The sequence below is a fragment of the Lutra lutra genome, chromosome X (genome assembly GCF_902655055.1).
Source record: "Lutra lutra chromosome X, mLutLut1.2, whole genome shotgun sequence".
Classification (NCBI taxonomy): domain Eukaryota; kingdom Metazoa; phylum Chordata; class Mammalia; order Carnivora; family Mustelidae; genus Lutra; species Lutra lutra.
The window spans coordinates 78,784,611-78,793,363 of record NC_062296.1 but is presented as its reverse complement, the minus strand read 5'-3'; positions in this window follow the sequence as shown (position 1 = coordinate 78,793,363).

Below are 8,753 nucleotides of genomic sequence, written 5' to 3'. Positions count from 1 at the left end.
GTTGAACGTTAAAAGATGAAAAAAAATACACCATGAAAATACTAATGCCCCTTTTTGCACATGCACACACAAAAGCTAGTATAACTGTAATAATACCAGAGGAAGTAGAGTCTAAGGGGGGAAAAGTGTTACTAGGCAATGTAGAAGGATATTGTATAATGATAAAAGTCCAATTATTGAGGAAGATTTTTAAAAATCCAAATCTGTGTTCACCTAATAATGTATGTTCAAAATACATAAAGCCAAAATTGATAGGATAACAAGGAGAACTAGATAAATCCCCAATGATGATGGGAGAATATGTTTTAATTTTTTTATTAAGGTTATGTTTTTAGGGTGCCTGGGTGGCTCAGTTAGTTAAGCATCTACCTTTGGCTCAGGTCATGATCCCGGGGTCCTGGGATTGAGTCCCACATTGGGGGGTCCCTGCTCAGCAGGAAGTCTGCTTCTCCCTCTCCCTCTACTCCTCCCCCCGATCATGCGCTTTTTCTCTCAAATAAATAAATAAAATCATAAGAAAAGACTATGTTTTTAGAGCAGTTTTAGGTTCACTGCAAAATGGAGAGGAGGTAAAGAGATTTCCCTATACTCCCTGTTCCCACACATGTATAACCTCCCCAGTTATCACCATCATCCATCAGAATGATGCACTTGTTACAACTGAAGAGCCTACATTGACACGTCATAATCACCCAAAGTCTGTAGTTGACATTATTATTTACTTTTGTTGCTTTACATCCTGTGGGTTTGGAAAAATATATAATGACATCTATCTATCATTATGGTATTTTCACGACCCCCAAATCCTTTGTGCTCTGTCTGTTCATCCTTTTACCCCTAATCCCTGAAAACCACTGATCTTTTTATTGTCTCCATAGTTTCCCCTTATCCAGAATATCATGTAGTTTGTATCATACAATATGTAGCCTTTCAGATTGGTTTCTTTCACATAATAAGACGCATTTAGTTTCTTTTGTGTTTTTTCATGGCTTCTAGCTCACTTCTTTTTAGCACGGAATAATATTCTGTTCTTTCTATGTACCACAGTTTACCTATTCTTTTGCCTACATTTTGGTTGTTTCCAAATTTTGGCAATAATGAATAAAGCTGCTATAAATATCTGTGTACAGGTTTCTGTGTTTGCCTTAGTTTTTTTTTCCTTTAGGTAAATACCAAGGAATGTAATTACTGGATTGTATGGTGAGAATATGTGTAGATTTTTTTTAAAGATTTTATTTATTTATTTGACAGAGAGAGAGATCACAAGCAGGCAGAGAGGCAGGCAGAGAGAGTGGAGGAAGCAGGCTCCCTGCTGAGCAGAGAGCCCGACGCGGGACTTGATCCCAGGACCCTGAGATCATGACCTGAGCCGAAGGCAGCGGCTTAACCCACTGAGCCACCCAGGCGCCCCGAGAATATGTGTAGATTTTAAAGAAACTGCTTAACTGTCTTCCAAAGTGGCTGTACCATTTCGCATTCCCGCTAGTAGCTGATGAGAGTTCCTTTTGCTCCACATCCTCAGTATTTGGCATTGTCAGTATTCTGAATTTTGGCCACTCTAACTGGTGTGTGATGACATCTCATTGTTTTAATTTGAATTTCCCTGACAACATGCGATGTGGGGCTTATTTGCTTGTGATGCTTATTTGCTATCTGTATAGCTTCTGTGGTGAGGAGTCTCCTAAGATCTTAGACTGATATTTTAATTGGTTTATTTTCATATTGTTGAGTCCTAAGAGTTCCTTGTACATTTTTATAACAGTATTTTATCAGCCATGTCTTTTACAAATATGTTTTTCCTAGTCTGTGGCTTGTCTTCTCAGTCTTTTGGCACTGTCTTTTAGAGAGCAGAAGTTTGAAATTTTAATGAAGTCTTGCTTATCTGTGATTTCTCATGGATTGTGTCTTTGGTGTTGTATTTAAAAGGCATCGGCAAATTCAAGGCCATCTAGGTTTTGCCCTACATTATTTCCTAGGATTTTTGTAGGTTTGCATTTTACAGTTAGGTCTGTGACCCATTTTGAGTTAATTTTTTGTGAAGGGTGAAAGGACCATGTCTAGATTTTTTTTTAACATGTGTTTGCAGTTGTTGTGGTAACATTTACTGAATTCTACTGTATTGCTTTGGTTCCTTTGTCAAAGGTCAGTTATGTATGGTGATGGTGATCTACTTCAGTCTCTATTTGTGTCACCTATCTGTTTATTCCTTGGCCAGTACTATACTGTTTTGATTACTGCAGCTTTATCATGAGTCTTGAAGTTGGAAAGTATTTGTCCTCCAAATTTGTTCTTTTTCAATTTTGGGTTGGTTATTCTGAGTCTTTTGCCTCTCCATGCAAACTTGGGAGAGTTTCATTTTATTTTAAAGATTTTATTTATTTATTTGACAGAGAGAGAGAGAGCAAGCACGAATGCACAAGCAAGGTGAGTGGGAGAGGGGGAAACAAGCTCCCGACCCAAGCAGGGCCCCACCCTGGGGTCATGACCTGAGCCGAAGGCAGACACTTAGCCAACTGAGGCACCTGGGCTCTCTTCCATGCGTACTTAAGAATCAGTTTGTTAATATTCATAAAATAACTTGCTTGGATTTTGATTAGCATTGCATTGAATCTACTAATCAAATTGGGAAGAACTGACATCTTGAGAGGATTGATTCTTCCTATTCATGGAACATGGAATATCTCTCCATTTATTTATTTCTTCTTTGATTTTGTTCATCCGAATTTTATACTTTTCCTCATGTGGAGCTTGTATATATCTTGTTAATCATACCTAAGTGTTTCTTTGTTTGGGTTCAAATGTAAATAGTGTTGTGTTTTTAATGTCAAATTCTACTTGTTCATTGTTGGTATATAGGAAAGCAATTGTCTGTTTTGTATACAATTTGTATATTAACTTTGTATCCTACAAGTTTGCTATAATAGCTTATTAGTTCCAGAAATTTTTATGTTTATTCTTTCAAATTTGCTATATAGACAATCATGTCCTCTTGGAACAATGACAGTTGTATGTACTCTTTCCAATCTGTGTACTTTTTCTTGCCTTACTTTATTAGCAAGAACTTCCAGTACAATGTTGTAAAGGAGTGGGGACATCCTTGAGATGGGGACATCCTTGCCTTGTACCTGACCTTAGAAAACCTTTGTGTTTCTCACCATTAAGTATGATGTCAGGTGTAGGTTTTTTGTGGATGATTGTTATCAACTTGAGAAAGTTCCTTTCTATTCTTAGTTTACTGAGAAGTTTGTTGTTGTTTTTTTAAATCATGAATTGTTGTCGGATTTTATCAAATGCTTTTTATGTATCTATTGATATGATCATATGGTTTTTCTTTTATAGTATGCTGATATGATGAATTACATTAATTTATTTTCAAAAAATGATTTCTTCCAATCAAACAACTATGTATTTTAGTATGTCCAAGTTTGGCTTAAAGTGGAAAAATACAGTTTTCCTTTGACATGATTTCTAAGGAGAAATCCCAAATAATGAAATATAACCTAAAACTACTTAGAGACTTAAGCTACTTTTCCCTGGGTGTATTCCACTTACAGCCCTGTTAAAAAGCTGATAGGTATTACACAGTTAGGATAATTGTAGCACTTTATCAAATTGGCAGGTGCTCAGTAATCATTTTTGTCCCCATTAGGCAACAATAGATACAAAATGAAAGGACACCTCTTGGTGTCCTTATAGCTGTGTCTGAATTGGAAGGCACTAGCACTCATCATTCCAGACAGTGGGTGAACCAAAGGAGCTCTGACATTTTTCAAGATGATAGCTGCATATAAATACTTGGATCATCCTAGACACTTCTACTGGCCAGCCAAGTGATTCTGTTTAGGCGATTCCTTCTGCTGTATTTCTAAGCTTCAGATTATTTATAAAGCTGTGGTATAAAGATTAAAATTCAAGAATCACAAGACCCTCCAGTGTTCTGCAGTTGTGAGACAAGCATAAGAAGGAAGTGTTTTTAAACTTGGGAATGTATTATTTCAGCTTTAGTACATGTCAATGCACAATATGTTAAGTGGCTTTTTCAGGCCAATAGTTAATTATCCAGTGACCCAGTTGTGAAAAATCCATTCATGAGGAAATAGTAAGAATCCTTACCATTATGAGGGTTGGTTTGTTTTTCACCTTTACATAGATTTGTATACGCACATACTGGAGGGAATAGGAAGGAATTATTTCATTTCGTTTTTATTAGATTTTACTGCATAGCATGTATGTATAAAGAAATAAGATATTTAAAATTATTCTATATCTTAGATATTCAAATAAATTCATTGTTCAAAAGTATCACCCTGGGAGAAGGTACTTATTACGTGGATGTTACTGTTGCTCAAACATTTTTGAAAATCATTCCTGGAACTTCCTTGAAGCTAGTTTATGTGTCATGCAAGAAACTAGCAAAAGAATATACTGATATCCCTTCTCAAACTCAAGTATAGTTTTCTAATCTTTAGAAGCAAAAACGAAGTCACTGGAAACAATCTTATATTTTAACCATAATAAGTGTAAGTTGAAAGTAATAAAATCATATTAGGTTAAAAGTCTGTTTTGAACTGGTTTCTGGAGAAGTCCATGTAAAACAGTGAAATATTTGAATCGTTCCCATTAAAAATGACAATTGAGAATATTGGTGTATTCTGGACATAGGACAGAAACAGCAATCTAATATATGTCTTAGTTTAATGAAGAATCAGTTTTTGTCTTGACTAAGATATAATTGCCTTCTGTGTTAGGGAATACTCAGAGGTTTCTGGGATTAATTAATTTTAAGAAGTTAAGAATCCACTTAAATTGATGCCATAAATTTGCTTAGTAAGGCTATCTTTTTATAATCAGTACCAAGTGATACTTCAGCTTAGCTCCTGCCCAAATGATTAAAAATATGGAATGCAGGCTAGATGACATAAATTATCCTAGTGATAAATTCTTGCTTAGTTTGAAGATTCTCCCATGTATTTATTTCCTACTATGTTACAGTATTAAATGACTTAAATTATAGGTAAGTTATATATCTGGAACCATTCCGTGTGTGTGTTATGTATGTGTGTGTATGTGTATGTGTATACAGAACTATATAGAACCATACAACCATATCATATATATAGTTAAAATATGCACATAGATATGTATGTGTCATGTGTGTATACATATAGTTCTTGGCATGTGCCAAAGCTACAAAATGGTGGTCTTTAGTCCAGATTTGCTTTTGTTTGTTCTGCAGAATGTTGGCTTACCTGGTATTTTAAGTTTGAATTATTAAAAATGTCGTGCACTGTTGTTGGGAATGAAAACTGGTACAGCCACTGTAGAAAACAGTATGAAGGTTTCTCAAAAAGTAAAAAATAGAGCTACCATAGGATCCAGCAATTGCACTACTGGGTATTTACCCAAAGAATACAAGAACACTAATTCAAAGAGTTATGTGCAGTCCTATGTTTATAGCAGCAATATTTTCAGTAACCAAGATATGAAAGCACCCCAAATGTCCAATGACAGATGAAGGGATAAAGAAGATGTAATGGAATGTTATTCAGCCATAAACACGACTGAAATCTTGCCATCTGCAATGACAACTTTGCTAGAGTGTAATGCTAAGTGAAAAAAGTCAGTTAGAGAAAGACAAAAACCACATGATTTCACTCATATGTGGAATTTGAGACACAAAACAAACAAACAAAGGGAAAAGAGAGAGAGAGATCAAGAAATAGACTCTTTATTATTGAGAACAAACTGTTGGTTGCCAGAGGAGAAGTTGGGGGGGGATGGCTGAAACAGGGGATGGGGATTAAGGAGTGCACCTGTCATGATGGGCATAAGGAGATGTTTGGAAGTGTTGAATTACTTTACTATATGCCTGAAACTAATATAACATTTTATGTTGACTAACTGGAATTAAAATAAAAACTTAAAAAAATAAAATATTCCATTGTAAATATGGACCACATCTTCTTTATCCATTCATCTTTTGAAAAGCATCTTGGTTCTTTTCCACAGTTTGGCTATTGTGGACATTGCTGCTATGAACATACACACAATAGAATATTACTAAGCCATCAGAAAGGATAAATACCCAACTTTTGCATCAACATGGATGGGACTGGAAGAGATTATGTTGAGTGAAATAAGTCAAGAGAAAGTCAATTAATGTATGGTTTCACTTATTTGTGGAACGTAAGGAATAGCGTGAAAGACATTAGGAGAAAGAAGGAAAAAATGAGACAGGAGAAATCAGAGGGGGAGACAAACCATGAGAGACTATAGACTCCAGGAAACAAACTGAGGATTTCAGAGGGGAGGAGGGTGAGGGGATGGGTTAGCCTGGTGGCGGGTATTAAGGAGGGCACGGATTGCATGGAGCACTGGGTGTTATATGCAAACAACGAATCATGGAACACTACATCAAAAACTAATGATATACTGTATGGTGACTAAATAACATAATACAAAGTAAAAATAAAGTAAAAACCCGATTTTAAAATTTAGCTTTCTAGGAAAAAAAAAGTAAAATCTAGCTTTCTGGCTTCTCTTAATCAGTCAGAAGCTCTGGATTACTCCACCTGACAACAGCCAGTCAGGTAGTTTGGTCCATGTGCACCACAATTCAGCACAGTCCGCATCACTTCCTATACCTTCCTGGCACACAGGCCTAGGGTCACTTGTCATTTATCCTCTAATACAGGACCTGAGTTTGAAATCCTTGAGTAAGTTCTACTAGGGATTTTTCTTTTGCCCTTACGGTCAGTGGGGAGGGTTTTGAGTAGGGGAGTGACCTGGTGTGGGGTCATGGGAATTTGACTGGCTTATTTGGGGGAGGTTATTCAGTTCCTGTGAGGAAAAGTATTTGTTTGCACATGGTTGCTTCTTTCAAGCAAGATGTAATGGTTGTTTGCTATCTGGTAGGTTAGTGATTCTCCCCCTTCCCTTTTTTCCCAGAAAGGAGCCACACTGCCTCCAATGGCTCTGCCCAGCTTGTTTTGTGTATTTGTCTACCGAGCATGATCTTCCTGTCTCCTGCTCCTGGGGCAGTGCTACATTGTGGGAAACTGGGATGTTGGATCCTTATGGCTGTATAACACCAGAGCTTAGTTCAGGAAGCCCCTCGGATTGCCAGCGAGTACGAAGCAAATGACGATACTGTTCACAATGCCTTCCTCCCTGTTCTCCTGGTTGGCCAAGCATCCCTGCTTTTTAGACCCAGCCATTAAACATTAAGGTGACAGAAATAAAATTAATATGACAGAATGACAGTGTTGCTTTTGCTAGAACTAAATGATGCAAATGCCCTTAATTAGATTCAATTCCATATGCCTAGAGAGTAAACTCTTCTTCTAAGAAGATAGAATACTAATGTCTTGCATTGATGAAGAGCCTTTCATCTGGCAGTTTTCCCACATGGTTTATTAACCAATATGGCACAGTAAAAGCAAAGCAGAGAGAACTTCAACCACAAATGGAATGTAACAACTGCCTAATGGTCTATAACAAAACAGTAGGGCAGGAACTATAAAAAGCTATTTAAAACATCATTAATATGTATGCCAAATAGAATGTATTATTTTATACATGAAGTTAAATTTTTAGAAAAGTTAAGTTTTTGGAGAGGGAGAGCTACTGTTTTAAGTCCTGAAGCCAGAACAAGAAGTAGTCTCCCAATGTGTAAGATATTGTTGTACTTGATCTACAATGGGGGTTTGAGTGGGGGAGGGGAAGGAGAACAAGAGAAGGAAGGACTAAGACATTCTATACCTCCACATGCCAGTCTTCACCGTGGTATTGCTGGAGAGATTATTAGTGGCACCGTAGAGATGAGAAAACGGAAGCTCAGAAAAAATGAGGAATTTACCCAAGATAACCTTAGTGAAGCTAGAATTGAAATTAGATCCGTTTGATTTCGAGCTCATATTTTTTTCCGACTTGCCAGACTACTTCTCACTGCAGCTGTTATGCTCAGGCATAGACACTCTGTCTTCTGTGTAACAGATCTTTTGTCTCCCTCCTCAAAAATTGAGATTAAATGTTCTAGAAGCATATGGAGGAGCTGGTCTCCTGACACCGCCATATGCTTCCTTAGGCAATGCTGGCTTGTGTCCCCCAAATAGTGCACATATGATTTCTGGCTGCTCCTCGCTGTGGGGTTAAGTTCCTTGACTTTCCAAGGGCACTTCTCCTAAGTTGTTTGAATGTTTGGGAATGTGCCTCGACGTCTGGGAGTGTGGCTTCCAGTTCCAAAGTCGTCGTCGTTATTCTTGAAGAGGCTCTAGGGTCCTAATGCAAAGACGTTCCCTACCTCCATATCCCACAGGCTCAGACGTTCTTGCCTGCTGCCAGCTCTCTGTCGACCAGGAGCGATATTAAGTCAGTAGCTTCTGGCCTCCTCACACTTTCCCAGAACATCTGTTCTGGAGTCCTTTCCTCTTATTCCTAGCAGGTCACCAGCAAGCTTGTTCTTTCCTTGCCGTCCCCTTCTGCCTCCCAACTTTGACGGTTGTGTTATAGCTGTATCGTTAGAGCACACAGCCATTTCATGCTGCCCTCATCCCTAAGAAAAGAAGAAAAATGTCAAAGAACCTGATATTTTTGCATATCAGATCGCATGCTCTCCTTTTCTGCTACTCCTGTTTAACGAAGCTAAGTTTGTTTAGGCTTCTACAGGGGAGTTGGTGAGCATTGGGCCAGGATAGCTTCCTGAGCTGCAAAGCTCTTGGGCTCCCTGTTCTTGTGTTTCTTCAATATATTAA